This window comes from Haemorhous mexicanus, chromosome 1, assembly GCF_027477595.1.
Source record: "Haemorhous mexicanus isolate bHaeMex1 chromosome 1, bHaeMex1.pri, whole genome shotgun sequence".
In the NCBI taxonomy this organism is placed as follows: Eukaryota; Metazoa; Chordata; class Aves; order Passeriformes; family Fringillidae; genus Haemorhous; species Haemorhous mexicanus.
In genome coordinates this window covers 29,754,415-29,769,004 of record NC_082341.1, presented here as the reverse complement: position 1 = coordinate 29,769,004, position 14,590 = coordinate 29,754,415, and the positions used below count along the sequence as shown (strand labels likewise).

Here is a 14,590-nt window from a genome sequence, read left to right as displayed (position 1 = left end):
TTGTGAGTATTTGTTCTATGCTGATGGTCCTTATGTGATGTTTGTTATGAGCTTGTGGAATTTTCTTGCTTAAATATAGTATCAAAAGAATAAAACAATACAAGTGTAACACATTTTGGAAGCTTCAAGATTAAAACTAAATTTACAGAAAATGTCTTGAATGTGTAGATGACGGTGAGCTAACAACAGGGACTCCATGATGTGAGAGGAGAAGTGAGTTTATAAACCAGGATGTTTTTTCAGGACAAAATTCTTTGAGTCTTTTTGATGGGACATGATAAACTGAAGTCCTGAAGTGGTTATGGAAAACCTGGAGCAAAATGGGGAAAAAATAGTTTCTCTCGGAAACTGAAGTTCAGCAAGAAGAACTTGCCTATCTTTAAGCAAGTCTTTTAGAAAGAAATCCTGCCTTCACTGAAGTTACATTTCATATTTCTCAGAGATTCACCAAGGCTCTTGTCCATTAACTTCAGATACCTTCATAAACTGCACCTATGTCTCAGCCAGCAGACTTTGCCAGCAAGATTCTTCAAGGACAAATTTCACAGAGGAGTTTTGGTGTTTGGTGGGAATTACATGCCTTCTTCTCTACTCCTCCAGTGACAAAGATGTCACACACACCGGGACGTGGTATTCACACAGATTTTATGAGGTATATAATTTTCATGACAAAACCAAGAGAGAGGGATAGTTTTCTTGGTTACTTTATCAAAATTAACAGCCATGGGAGAATGTGTTTCTCTGCATTGACTTTACAGACTTCTAGTTTATCTAGTGACCCTAAAAGCTTCAACTCCACTATCTGGCCACCACACATCCACCCTATGCCAGCATTTGGAGGAGCAATTGCACCACACCCTGTGCCACACCATTGCAGCAAGCTAAAATAGGAGGAGGCAAATCACTTTTTTTTCTTTTGGCAGTGGCATTTTTCTGATGGTTTAATGAGATTAAACTAAATGGAGTGTAAAGGCTGTTTGAGATGAGCAGAAATGTCTTGATCAAGATAAAGTGGCACCACAGCAACCATCACTGGCTTGGTCATGTAATTCAAGCCCTGAGTTAATGACTTAGATGCTAGAAAAAAAAAGAATGCAGCATGTAATTCAAGTCTGATATGTGGAAGCTTGATCTAAGATTCTGTGTTTATTATTGGGGGAAAAAATGCAAAAGTAAACACAGTGCAAAAATTAGGGCTTGCAAGACCTCAGTGTCATAAAGAATTACAAACAGGCTTATGTGTCTTTTTCTATTGTAAGTGAAACTCTCAGGAGTGTATTGCATGATAAGAGAAATCCTGCCTTAAAAGCCAGATATACCACATGTAAGTTAATAGGATATATTTCTAAGTGATGATCAAAGAGTGGGTAAAAATAGCACATTATCTAATTTTGAGGATTTAAATTTTACAACGAAAGACTTTTAAAGTGTTGCCAATAATTAAAAACAAAGGAAAAGCCCATAAATGAATGGAAGTCATGTATGCATGAAGTGCGCAGTGTTCAGGAGTGATCTCGTGTGTATCAGTTACTGCAGGGTTAAGAACACAGTATTTGCTCCCTAAAATAATTCAGCTAAATGCATGCTTTTTCAGTAATGGGCAAGCTGTTACTGGAAGTAGGCATAAATGTACCACTATTTGTATGCATTATAAAATCTGGAGAAGTGCTACATTCAGGAATTCCCCAACACTGGCTCTGCAGTCTGAACCTCTGAGTCAGATTTTGATTTCTTTTGTATTCATTCAGCACTTGATTAAACCGAGTCGACTTAGACGTGATTTTTTACTGTGCAAGATTGCAGGGAGGCTTTATTCTGTCTCTTTTCCCTGTAAACCAGAAAGCTGACACACAGCCCAGTTGCTGCTTCTCTCAGCTACTCCAGCCTCACTGTGACCACCTGGAAGCTGAGTGGGGGGGCCACACCTTCAGCACACATGGACAGGAGCCTGGGAGAAACAAAAGGGAAGACAAGATGCCCAGGTTAAGAAGCTGTTTTCACAAGACTCTATATTATCAAAGGCTAGGGCCTAAGGGCAGAGCCCTCCCCTTGCCTCCTCATACATCATAGCCTAACACTCACTGTGCCAGCCAAAAAACAAATGAACCTCCCTCCTTTGTGCCAGTTCAGTTTCAGTCTGCTCCTGGATCTACTTTAGCATGTGGCCCTACACGTGTTGATGTTGACACAAGGTGGGGAGAGGTGCAGAGGAGCAGGAGGGCAGGATTGCCTTTTCCAGGGGCATTTTATTGGACATCCAAGTTTTAATCACGCTGATTTTCCTGTGTGAACATGTCTTGGCCCAGAATTTTCTCTCCTCCTGGCTATTGTTATTGAAAAACCCAGTCACATAATTAAGAAAAGGATTAGGTGTACCTAATCTGTGTCCACTCATAGCAGTGGAAAAATCCATATCATTTTTATTAGACAATTAAGAGTACTTATATTGCTGTAGACTAGTGTAGTTAAATCACAATAAAAAAATACTCTTTTTCATGCCAACACATTAGCATACATCACACTTGCACCCAAGTTAGTGTATGTCAAGAAATTGGGGTTTTGTGCTATTTTTACTTCAAACTAGTGGCTGCCAAATACCCTACAAGAAAAATTATTTCTTAGCAAAAGGAGTTTGACATTTTTTCAGAGCTTATTCCAAAACAAATTCTTATCACTGAAACCACTGAAAGACTGAAAAAAACCCTAAAAACCTGGTCTTAGACACTTCAAAGTAATATGGATTAAATTGCAATAGCCTGAAACGACTCTGCTGCTCTCAATGTGACAAGAATTATGTCCTGCATGTTCAGACATGTTGCAGGACATATACATTATGAGACACTATTTAAACCACTGCTTTGTATTCTTAAGGATGTGTGACCTAAAACGTATGTTTCAACTTTTGCCCAAACCACGGGGGTTTTCTGCACAGTTTGTGTCCCATACCACTAATGAACTAAGGTCCGTGAAATTCTTCCAGGTTTTGAACCTCAACAAACTTCATTCATCATGAGAATGAGGCAGAAGTTATGAGTTTGTAACAGAAGCCCAAACAGGGAAAATGTGGACCTTGTTTCTCTCCACAATTTTTGATCCCTGTCTGGTTGAAAATTTATTTTCAGTCAAATTCCTATTTCTACTTGCTTGTCACTTTCTCTGGATTGTTAATACATAGTCATGAACCCACATACTGGGCTTATCACACGGATGATTTTTTGAATGCCAGTCTGAATGCCAAGGTTTTTGAAAACCTCCAAAGAAAATCAGTCTGCTATCAAATTTAGGGATGAATTTATCTTTTGCTGCATGTCGTCATTTCCATTTGCAACATTATGAGAATTACTGAGAGGACATGTTGCACAGTAAATAGAAATTTCCTCTGTTTAATTAGTTTCTTCTGAATACGTTTTTTCCTTATGAGCCATTCTATTAGCTCATAGCCCAGTCTACTGACCATGTGAGGTGACTAATACAAAGGGCAAACTTGACTTGAAGTAAACCAACACACCAAGAAAGTGCAGAGGAAAAATACCTACTGGCAGAGCTCTCATGTTTGGAAGCTGATCCTCCCATTTCTGTTGGGAACAGTGTTGGAAATGAGCTTCAAAGTAGCGAGACAAGTACAAAATGTTGAAAAGCATTAGTTTATACGGCAATTCTTACTGGGCTTTGCCCTTCAGTCATGCCTCTGAGAAAACAAATTGAATTTCCTGATTTCAAATGGCAAACTCTGCTATTACATACTTTTTGATTTCAAAGAGCATCTGTCATCACACAAAGACAAATACATTTCTTAGAGAAACATCTGGTGCTTTTTTAAACAAGCCTCAGGCCAGGTCTGCGCAATGAATGAAATATGTACTATAGATAGAGTGTTATTTAGTGTTGCTTTTCATTTAATCAACTGCGTGTGGAATGTTTGTATTGTCTTAACTACCTCTAAAATACTGGCTCTCCTACTACTTTAGGCAATTGTTGCCTTTTAAAAACTAAATGCAAAATTATGCTTTGAGTGTAGCAACAAAGAGCAGTAAATCTACTCCACTTGGTTCCCTAGTTCCTTGCAGGGTATCTGTGGGAAAAGAAGTAGATGTTCACACACCTCTAAAAAGGCAAGTGCTTAGTCTTTGAACTTCGAAAAAAAACACATCTATTATTTTGTCTGTAATTATTATAGGTTCATCCCTACCCCTCAACTGAGCTAATATCACAAATCTCTAGTGTAGCTCAGAAAAGAATACAGAAGACCTAATCAGCATAGCAGTACCCTTGAAGCCCCATTTCTCAGATTTTGATTGCTCTCTTGGGCACTTTTTCTGTGATGGCATCAAATCATCTAGTAGCCTGTTCATTGCCTTCTGATGTGGAATCACAAACTCAAATGTAACATTGCTCTTATGTCAAAAGTCAGGGCAGTGATGGCTGGGCAGAGTTCCTTGATTTCTGTCTGTGCTTAGGTTTTGTGGTGTCTTGTGACTGACCATGTCTTTTACAGTCAATGCATATGGGGAGGGAATAGTTTGGGACAATGCCATACATATAGGAAGGCTGATGGGAAACTGATCTCAAGAGGAGAGGAGAGGAGAGGAGAGGAGAGGAGAGGAGAGGAGAGGAGAGGAGAGGAGAGGAGAGGAGAGGAGAGGAGAGGAGAGGAGAGGAGAGGAGAGGAGAGGAGAGGAGAGGAGAGGAGAGGAGAGGAGAGGAGAGGAGAGGAGAGGAGAGGAGAGGAGAGGAGAGGAGAGGAGAGGAGAGGAGAGGAGAGGAGAGGAGAGGAGAGGAGAGGAGAGGAGAGGAGAGGAGAGGAGAGGAGAGGAGAGGAGAGGAGAGGAGAGGAGAGGAGAGGAGAGGAGAGGAGAGGAGAGGAGAGGAGAGGAGAGGAGAGGAGAGGAGAGGAGAGGAGAGGAGAGGAGAGGAGAGGAGAGGAGAGGAGAGGAGAGGAGAGGAGAGGAGAGGAGAGGAGAGGAGAGGAGAGGAGAGGAGAGGAGAGGAGAGGAGAGGAGAGGAGAGGAGAGGAGAGGAGAGGAGAGGAGAGGAGAGGAGAGGAGAGGAGAGGAGAGGAGAGGAGAGGAGACACTCTCCTGTCACTTTTCTTGAAATGAAGGGGCTGTGCTCTGATTTTGATTCACTATATTGCCCCGGCTGCTTTTTTATTCAACACTGATTCAAATATTTTTAAAGACTTGTTTCTAAATGCAATGCACACCTTGCTGTCCCTTTAGACTCACACAACTCTGGAATGGCACAGATTCATGAGCAGATTTGGCCAATCCTTTTACCTTACCCTTCTTTCACTGTAGGGAGAAGGACAGCATTTAATCTGTATCCTGCATTCACATCCTGCTTTTAGGTGAATGGTTCAGCAGTCAAAAATGCAACCAGTACACTAATGTAAATATACTGCATACACTTAGAGGACAAGGAACCAAAATAGCAAGTATGCATAAATAGATAAGTCATAAAGCACTAAAGAACCACTAAAGAAAGGCAGAATAAAGCTTAGTGTATGTCTGCATTCAAAACAAAACAAAACAAAACAAAAAGGACAAACAAGACCTCAGAATGCATAAACAAATAATTGGAACTCAGCTACAAAGATCTATTGCTAGGCAATATGACATCCTTCCCACTGAAGTGTCTTTTGCAATACTGTCTGCAAATTAAATCTTCTAAGCCAGTCCTTGTTCTCTTTAAGGATGAATGTCAACTAAGTAAGGAGTGCATGAGAACTATCATGCTCAAAAGCATAAAATATTCTCAGACTAGCACAAGTCAGTAAGAAATTAACATGGAGGAAAAATTATAAGCTCCTGTATGATTTTATCCTTATTCTTCTGAGGCAAGAGAAAAGTGTAACTCTTGGGCTGAAGATAGGGTGCACAGAATAGTTATCTGATTTGTGAAGCTCAAGAGCTTTTTCATCCTCTACAAGCAGGGGAAAAAAAATGCAGTAGACTTCATATATTTCTTTTGAGCTTAATTCTTTGTGTTAGTGTAGCAATTTTGAAAGCAAAATTATCCTTTAGAAGGATAATGGCAGCCTGGCTAGCAGTATGGTATAACACACACATTCAACAGGCAGCTCAAATTACAAAGGGCTTTTCCATTGTCTAAGCCAATGATCACAAAGCGTTTGTACCAATGCCAAGTTTTGCACTGACAGATTTGGGTGGGCATTGCTGGCAGTGAGCTACATTGCTTTTTAAAGAAATTTTGGCAACAGATGCTGAAAAGGTTTGCCATCACTGATCCATGCTACTCCATTTCAAATCCAATGGCCATTAGTCCAGGAATGTGTTCTAACAGGTCTAATATGAAACAATAATTTTTGCTTTCTAAAACCATGTGAATGTTTGAAGATTATAGAATCATCAAGTCATTTAGGCTGGAAAGGATCTCTAATATCATTGAGTCCAACTATTAACCCCCCACTGCCAGTGCACCACATTAACACATCTTTAAATATCTCCAGAGATGGCAACACAACCAGCTCTCATGGGCAGTCTGTTCCAGTGCCTGATAACCCTTCCTCTGAAGAAATTTTTCCTGGTATCCAGTCTAAACCACCCCTGGTGACACTTGAGACCACTTCCTCTTGTCCTATCACTTCTTACTGACCCCCACCTCTCTGCAGCCTCCTTTCAGGCAGTTGTACAAAGTGGTGAGCTCTCCCCTGAGCCTAAACTGCTTCCTGTCAGCCTTGTGCTCCAGAACCTTCACCAGCCCTGCTGCCTTTCTCTGGACATGCATCAGCACCTCAAAGAGCTGTAAAAGAAAAAAATCATGGAAACTTTGGGCTGCTGCCCAGAGGATGGAGGGTGAAGTAGCACAGGAGAGTGGCAGTGAGTCAATCACAGTCAGGTGGCTGAGAGGAAGAGCTGGATACTCCTTGCTCAGAGGGGTAAGGAATATCATTTTACCCAGCAGTCTTGGTATAAAATTAATTTATGGTCCAAAGAACATAGATTAGTCCTCTCTACTCAGGTTTGGATTCTGGTTCAGCCTTAGTACAGAAAAAATCAATTACACAAATGAAATAACAAAATTACTTAATTCCCTTGATGTTGTCCCCATAATGTAAAGTTATAGAACTGAAACTAAAGGTTAAGTAGGCAATCATCAGCTGAATTGTGATGGTCACATCATACGAATGCAGACAAAAGTGATGGGGAAGTCAATAAAATACACAGACCCACAATTATTTTGCATTTAACTAATGTAAAGGTGAGAAATATCATAAAGCTGAGAAAATAACTCCAGTCTTGTTGTGAAGTAAATGTATGAAATATCCCACAAGTGTGTTGTTCTGGGCATAAAAAACACATGTGTATATCTGTATATTTGTATTTATGCATATTGTTGTTTGAACACATACTATTGTCTGATTTCTCTACTATTTCCACAGATTTGGGGTTACACAGAGGGACAGAACAGACAAAATAACATCCCAAGGTAGGCAGGGCTGTACTTTTATGTAATGAGGGAGATTGCATCAGTCTGAATAAGACTTTCCATTTGTAACGGATTCATACTGATTTAAAGCTGATTAAAGCCCATTCTTCTCAAGCAGCTTCCTTTTGTGGTATGCTCCCACGTGTCAGAAATGAGGCACAGCTCCTGCACACTGATGTCCATGAAGCCCCTGATTGCAGGAGCCAGCAGCTCCCCTTGGGTGGCTCAGCCTGGGGGTTTGGGCCAAGGGCACTGTGCTGTGTCTCAGGCAATGACACCAGAGGCTTGGAGCTGGGCTTTAGGAGGGCATCTCTGCCCCTCTCACCCTCTGCAGAATTCAGGCTTGCTGGGCTCCTGTCTGCAAACAGCCTGGGGAAATTTATTAATGCTGACTTGTTTATTAATACTTTATTTGCTCTGGCTTACCCTTGGCAGGTTACAATATTTTGTTCCCAGCAGAAGAAAGATGAAAAAATATGGAAAAGCAGGAAATCAGGGCAATTAGACCCTTCTTAAAGTCAAATAAGTTGGGAAAGGAACATCACGTGGTAAAAACCAGTAAGTCAACGAGGTGCTCCTCAGAGGCAGAGAAATGTAGTGCCAAAGCAACTGAAAAGTAAGAAAACTTGTGGTGTGATTTTCAGCAAAGAAGGGAGCTGTGGGGAGATTACAGGAATCAAACTAAGACAGGAATGTTTTCTTATGCTAAGGTTTGGGAATTTTCTCAACATTTAATTTCCTCATTCTTCACTACAGTCAGAGTGTGGGCTTGCACAGTTTCATGCAGCTCAGTGACTAATACTTGGTAGGTATGTTGAAAGATATTTCTTTTGTCATTTTAACCGGAAATTGACCTCATGAGAGCATTCTCCATAATGCCTATCCATAAAAACAAGAAGTTATGGACATGCTGCAACAAAACGTGATGGATACTGAAAAAAATTACTAATGTGAGAAAATAAAAAATATGCTCATAGGCATTTTATCCTTAGTTATCAACCCAAAAACTTAAATAAATTAAAAATTATCAGCCATATTTCCCTCCAGGTCAAAGTCTTTATTTTGAAAAAACTGTTTCATTATTTAATCTAGTTGGGTTACTGCTTCCTCTTGAGAATTTTTCCTATAAGACCATTCTATCCCATAAAATATACTTCCATTGGGTCTTACAGAAAACTTAATACTTTTGTTAGAAAGCCTTTCTGGTAGAAAAATAATTTTTCAGCAAGTCTTGGTATTCAATGAAAAGAAAATCTATGATAAAAAAAGATCTCTCTCAGTTTACAACAGCATAAATACTCAAAGAAACTGTCTTTGAAACTCAAAGAAACCTTGTCTAAAAGACAGATATTAAGAAGTCACTTGTAAAGAATGATTTACTAATTGAAATAAAACCTAAGCCTAAACAAGGGTGACAAAATACCTCAAACACGAAATTTACATTAAATTAATCCACTTTTGAAATCTGCTCCTTGACTGTTTATATTAATTTGATTTAGCTTGATAAGATCAACAGTTTAAAATTAATTAATATAATTATGGAAAGAGACATACAACACACAGAGGTGATGTAATAAAGCAAGTTAATTCTAAAACTCAAATTACTTTATTGCTTCTTTCATGAACATATACTTCCAGATGGGAAAACAAATGTTTTTGGGAAAGCAGGACAAAGCAAATTAAGGACTGTACCTGAAACACATTAATAAAGGAAATATAGATAAGTTATTAATATAAGCTTCAGTTCTATCATTAGTCAAAAAGTAGAAAATAAAGGGTGTACAACAAAATCCTCAAACATTCTTGCAAACTAAGACAGAAACCACACAAACAATACAAAGCCAAATGCCTCCTTATGGGCCTTTTGCTGTGTACTGTGGCAGAGACACTCAGCAAGTACCATTTCTGTCCTTCTATTTATGCTGCTGTGCAAACATCATTATCCTCATTGTAAACCTGGAAAAATGAAGCACAGTGCGGTGGGAATGGGAAGATCTGTGAGCCAAATTTTCCTTCCCTAGATTGCAGCTTTGGAGCTCTGCCGGGTTAGACTCTGTGTCCCTGTGAGCTGGAGGCAGCCCCAGTGCTGCTGGAGGGACCTCACAGTGCCCGAGGCACAGCGGGTGCCAAGCTCCACCTTGTTATCACTCCTGGGGGTAATTGTGCTCCTGAGCAACTGCTGTCCTCCCAGGAGCTCGGTTTCAGATCAGGGTGCATGACTCTGCTTACAGTCTCTCTCTTTTCTCCATCCCACACAAATTTCCTTTGATCTCAAATGGTCTAACTGTCAAAAGTGTCTTCTGCCATACAAGCATGTCCTTTGATTGTCCTTCTAGTCCATCAGTTTTTATTCTTGCAAAAGATTTAAATCCTTTCATCCTTTTTGAAAATGACTGACCTAGTCAGTTTTTGACCTTTTGATCTAGTCATAAATTTTCAATTCGCCTTTTCTTTTTTTTTCCTTTTATAATATATATATGTGGTTGGAGGAATCATTTATCCCAACTTTGTTTTGCTAACCGTTCATGACTGAGGCTTCCTCTTGCTTTAGAAAATACCTTGATGAGGTCTGATCAACTCACAGATGTCTCTTAGCACACGGAAAAGTTCACAGTTATATCATGAAATCTTTCACAAAGAAACATCCATTAAATCTCAATGAAGAAAACAGAAATAATTTGCAGCATATGTACTCTTACTTATTATCTACTACTGCTATCAGTTTTTATGGAAAGTAATTGTTCCCAGCACATAAGTATTATTAAATAGTGCATCAGATATCATATTTATAGGTAATATATATCATGGAACAAAAAAAAAATTACCTTTAGATGACAGTTTGGAGACTTGCAAATTCTTGTGTAAAAGATTAAAGCCTGCTCTTTTTTACTCTGTTATATCAGGTAGATCTGATTTTCCATACTTGATTCTCTTAACACAAACATGTTAAAGACATCAAACCATATAAGAAATCTCAGTTCTTTTTATTTAAACTCAGTTTTAGCACAAAGCTGTGCCTGGGTAACTTCAGTTCTTTTATTATTCAAAACTTAACTATGTATTTCATCAGTAAAAAAAAAAAGTAAATCAAACTTTAGAATACTTTAGAACTGTAAAATGTGTCAGATACTTTTTAAGCAGTAGTGTCTCTATAATGTTTGTAAAATTGAAGTATACCACAGTTATCTGGCCATCTGGTTCAAGAATAACAGAGGAAATAAACTTACTTAGTAGAATTGTTTTCTCCTCTGTATTCTACCCAAAACCCCCTTTTCATCAGGTCAGAATATGTTATCATGATCATCAAGCCTTGCCTCTTCCACAGCTCTGTTGCAACGTTTTACTTCTGGGCTTTTTGCTCCTTCACAAAGCCCAGAAGTACTGGTCAGAACTACTTAGAAAGATGCAGGTCACAGAGTTTATTCCAAAGATCTATATACAGAATCAAAGAATGCTTTGGGTTTATGATAGACCTTGAAGATCATCTAGTTCCTAGCCTCCTGGCGTAGGCAGGGACACCTTCAAGTAGACCAGATTGCTCAGAGCCCTGTCCTACCTTGCCTAGAACACTGCCAGGGATGGGCATCCACAGCTTCTCTGGGCAACCTGTCCCACTGCCTCACCACCCTCACAATAAAGAATTGTTTCTTACTATTAATCTAAATCTACTCTCAGTTTGAAGCCATTCCCCCTTTTCCTGTCACTACAAGCCCTTGTAAATGGCCTTTTGTCATCTTTACTGAAAGTTCCTTTTAGGTACTAGAAGTCCACAATAAGACCACTCCAAAGTCTTCTCTTTCCCAGGCTGAATAATCCAAATTCTCTCAGCTTTTCTCTACAGGAGATGTGCTTCGTCCCTTTCAGTTTTTATCCCTCCTCTGGAAACACTCCAACAGGCTCATGTGCTGACACCCCAGAGCTGATGCAGCACTGCAGGTGGGGTCTCAGAAGAGCAGCACAGAGGGGCAGAATCCCCTCCCTCACCTGCTGCTCATGCTGCTTTGGATACAGCCCAGGACACATTTGGCTTTCTGGGCTGGGAGTGCACATTGCTGGGTCACGTCCAGCCTTTCATCCACCAGCACCCCCAAATCCTGCTCATCAGGGCTGCTTTTCACCCATTCATCCCCCAGCCTGTGTAATACCAGAGGTTGCCCCACTCCAGGGTGGGGTACTTTGCATTTGGTCTTGTTAAACCGCATAAGATGTGCCCACATGGCCCCATGTGCCCACCTCTGAAGCTGGTCTAGGTCCTTCTAGATAGCATCCCATCCTTCAGGTGTGTCAACAGCAGCACTCAGCTTGGTGTCATCTGCAAGTTTGCTGAGGCTGCACTCAGCCTCTGTCTATGTCATTATTGAAGATAACACTGGTCCCATTACAGACCCTTGAGGGACAGTACTCATCACTGGTGCCCACTGACACTCTGAGCCCTTGACCATTACTCTCTGGAAGTGACCATTCAACAAATTCCTAATCTGCCTCATGTATATAAAGAAGCTTGAGGAAAAGGCAGAAAGCAGGTATTAACTTAAAAATGTGAATAACTAATAATTACCACTTTTGCTGTCTTCTGTGGGAAGCTGGACTCCAGAGGCTCTGCTGATCTAAAGAGGAGGAACAGCAGAGCAAACCAAAGCCTGTGAACAAAGGGGTCATCAGCTGGTCATTGAAGATAAGATCTCTGAATTCACATGGCAGAAGAAATCTAACAAATCTTCCGGTGACTAAATGGAAAAAGAAGTTTCCTTAACTGCAGATGAAGTTTTGGCAGCATATCAGATAAATAATTCTCTATGAAATCATGTGTGTTCAAGGTATGTCAACCGGTGGATTTATTGAAATATGAAATTCCGAGACACAAAGCATGACACAGAGACAATCTTGACAATATCAGCGTGTTAGCACTTTTATCAGCTGCTACAGCTACTGCTATGCATGTTATCCTGCTATTCTATCACATAGGGACAGGCAAGAACTTCAGTCTCCACAACAATAAAGTCTGTGTAGTAGCATTACATTTTTAATGCAGACAACATCTCAGGCATAAGGTTGATGAGATATTTTGTTGTTGATAGCCATTTGTTTTTGTTGGTATCTGCATTAAGGGCTGGTGCATATTGCAACAACAGGTCTGTCAAAGATGTCCACTAAACAGCTTCTCCATATAGAGGTATTCACATACATTCCCCCCTATATATATATATATTTCTTACTTTATATAAAATTCAACCTATGCAGCCAAGTATGTTTTTGATTAAGAAGATGTAGATCCCTGAATCTCTGTCATTACATCCTTTGCTGGCTTGAGCACTTCTCTTTCTAATAAAGACATAGCTCATTTTAGTATGAAACTGGGGAGGACTTGTTCCTCTGCCTTTGCCAGATCCTGAATACCAATACACTCAGCATATACATGTATAAATACTTTCAGTTGTAATGACTATTGCCAAAATGATCAGTCTTCCTAAAAAGCAGAATTAAGCTGTAAAATATCAATCACAGAGTTGACATATGCCACATGGCTCAGTCCTAAAATGCTCTGCACCTCAGTGCTCAAAATTTCGTTTAGAAACCCAAGTGTGTATCCCACACAATTTCATGGTCTTCTTGATTTTGAATGTTAACTTGGCTGAATTTTGGCTCATACAGTCAGAAATAAATAATGTTTTCTGATCTTAGATATGTGTATGCGTGCATATATATACATACATATATATATTAAATGTATATATGTAAATTTAAAAAATATATATATATATGTGTGTGAGTGGACAATAATAACTTATTTCTGTTTTCTATAACACTACAGATGTAAGGACAGCAAATGTTCTCATATGAGGTCTGTACAAACAAATAGAATTTGCAAAATTAAGTTTTTATAAAATGTCATGGGAGTTTTAGTTACAGAACTGGAAGGAATCACCCAAGATTGATACCAGAATCCTACCAAGATAAACACTGCAGAAAGAAACAGGTTTCTTCTTTTCTCGGAATCAAATTCTAAATTTTCAGAGTTTGGATTTGGTGCTCTCATAATATTATTTAGCAAGAGAATTATATGAAAAGCATGATTTTCTATGGAGTAGTACATCCTGAACTGATAAACAGGAATATCAGTGTGCTAAAACCTAATACATGGCAATTACATATTTTATTGGCACAGTTTGAAGTTTAATACCTCAGAAGCTTCATACTGGGTTTTAAGTTTAGAACCAATGTCACTACAAACTGAGAAAAACAGTATTTTCTAATCTCTTCAAAGAACCCATTTGGGTCCCTAAATGTAATGAATTAATCAACTTAAAAAGTGGTTTATGTCAGGCTATGGGCTCCAGAGGTAGGGATTTAAGCATGACTAGATATGTTTCCCAGCTATTCCCACACATTGCAATGATATTCTATGCAGTTACTGATTTTTTCCAAGCCATGACCCCCTTCTCCTGGCCCTAAGTTTTGGCAGTCACAGGGACTTTACAAAGTAAGTCCTGCCCAAAGGACTGGAAAACACAAAGGAAAAGAGAGGACAGAAATTTCAGGGAAAGTTCACATTCTTTGTTACAATTAGCACTGAGTATTAAAGATAATGTCAATGTGCAGGACTTCAGAAATACCATCTGGGATGTGCCTCGTTCTGTAGCATGGGCTAGACTAATGCCACAGGACAAAACTGATAAGGTCTTATGAAATGTCACTTCACACTGAACTTTATTTACTGTTGTTGACAATTATGCATGTGAAAATAAGCTATTTAGATGATAAGGGCTTCTAAAGACGTGTCATATGTTCATGGTTAAATATGCTAAATGTCACATTAAAGCTGACATGGCTATGGCTCAAGGCAGAAACACTGTCAAGCTGCCTATGATCCAGATGTGGTATATGTCATCAAACCGATTGTTTCTCGTTGGCTGTGGTTTATAGTGCATAATATTGCTTATCAAATATCCTGGAAAATGCTGCTTGCCAGAATGAGAAAATGTTTCATCCCTTTTTTGGTATTCAGTTATAGTTTACTCCTGTTGCTGTTGCTGACAGGTCCTGCAGATGGGTTTCAGTTAGTGCTAACTCCTCTTTCATTCAATATGTATAGATATGTACATATATTTATATATGTGAGGGGAAGCCAGAAGTAAATAAA

General features: G+C 39.4%; 1 long non-coding RNA gene across 2 annotated transcripts in view; it reads right to left on the bottom strand.

The window, feature by feature from the left end:
* Window positions 1-1,780: 1,780 nt before the first annotated feature.
* LOC132326257 (uncharacterized) overlaps window positions 1,781-14,590 on the bottom strand; it is a 70,526-nt gene continuing 57,716 nt past the window's right edge. The window contains exons 7-8 of one of the 2 annotated variants that reach the window (XR_009486181.1): window positions 12,008-12,089; window positions 1,781-1,948 (exon numbers count right to left, since the gene is read on the bottom strand). This is a non-coding gene — a long non-coding RNA (uncharacterized LOC132326257). The remainder of the gene's footprint in view (window positions 1,949-12,007; window positions 12,090-14,590) is intronic. The other variant, XR_009486182.1, reaches the window with a different exon arrangement.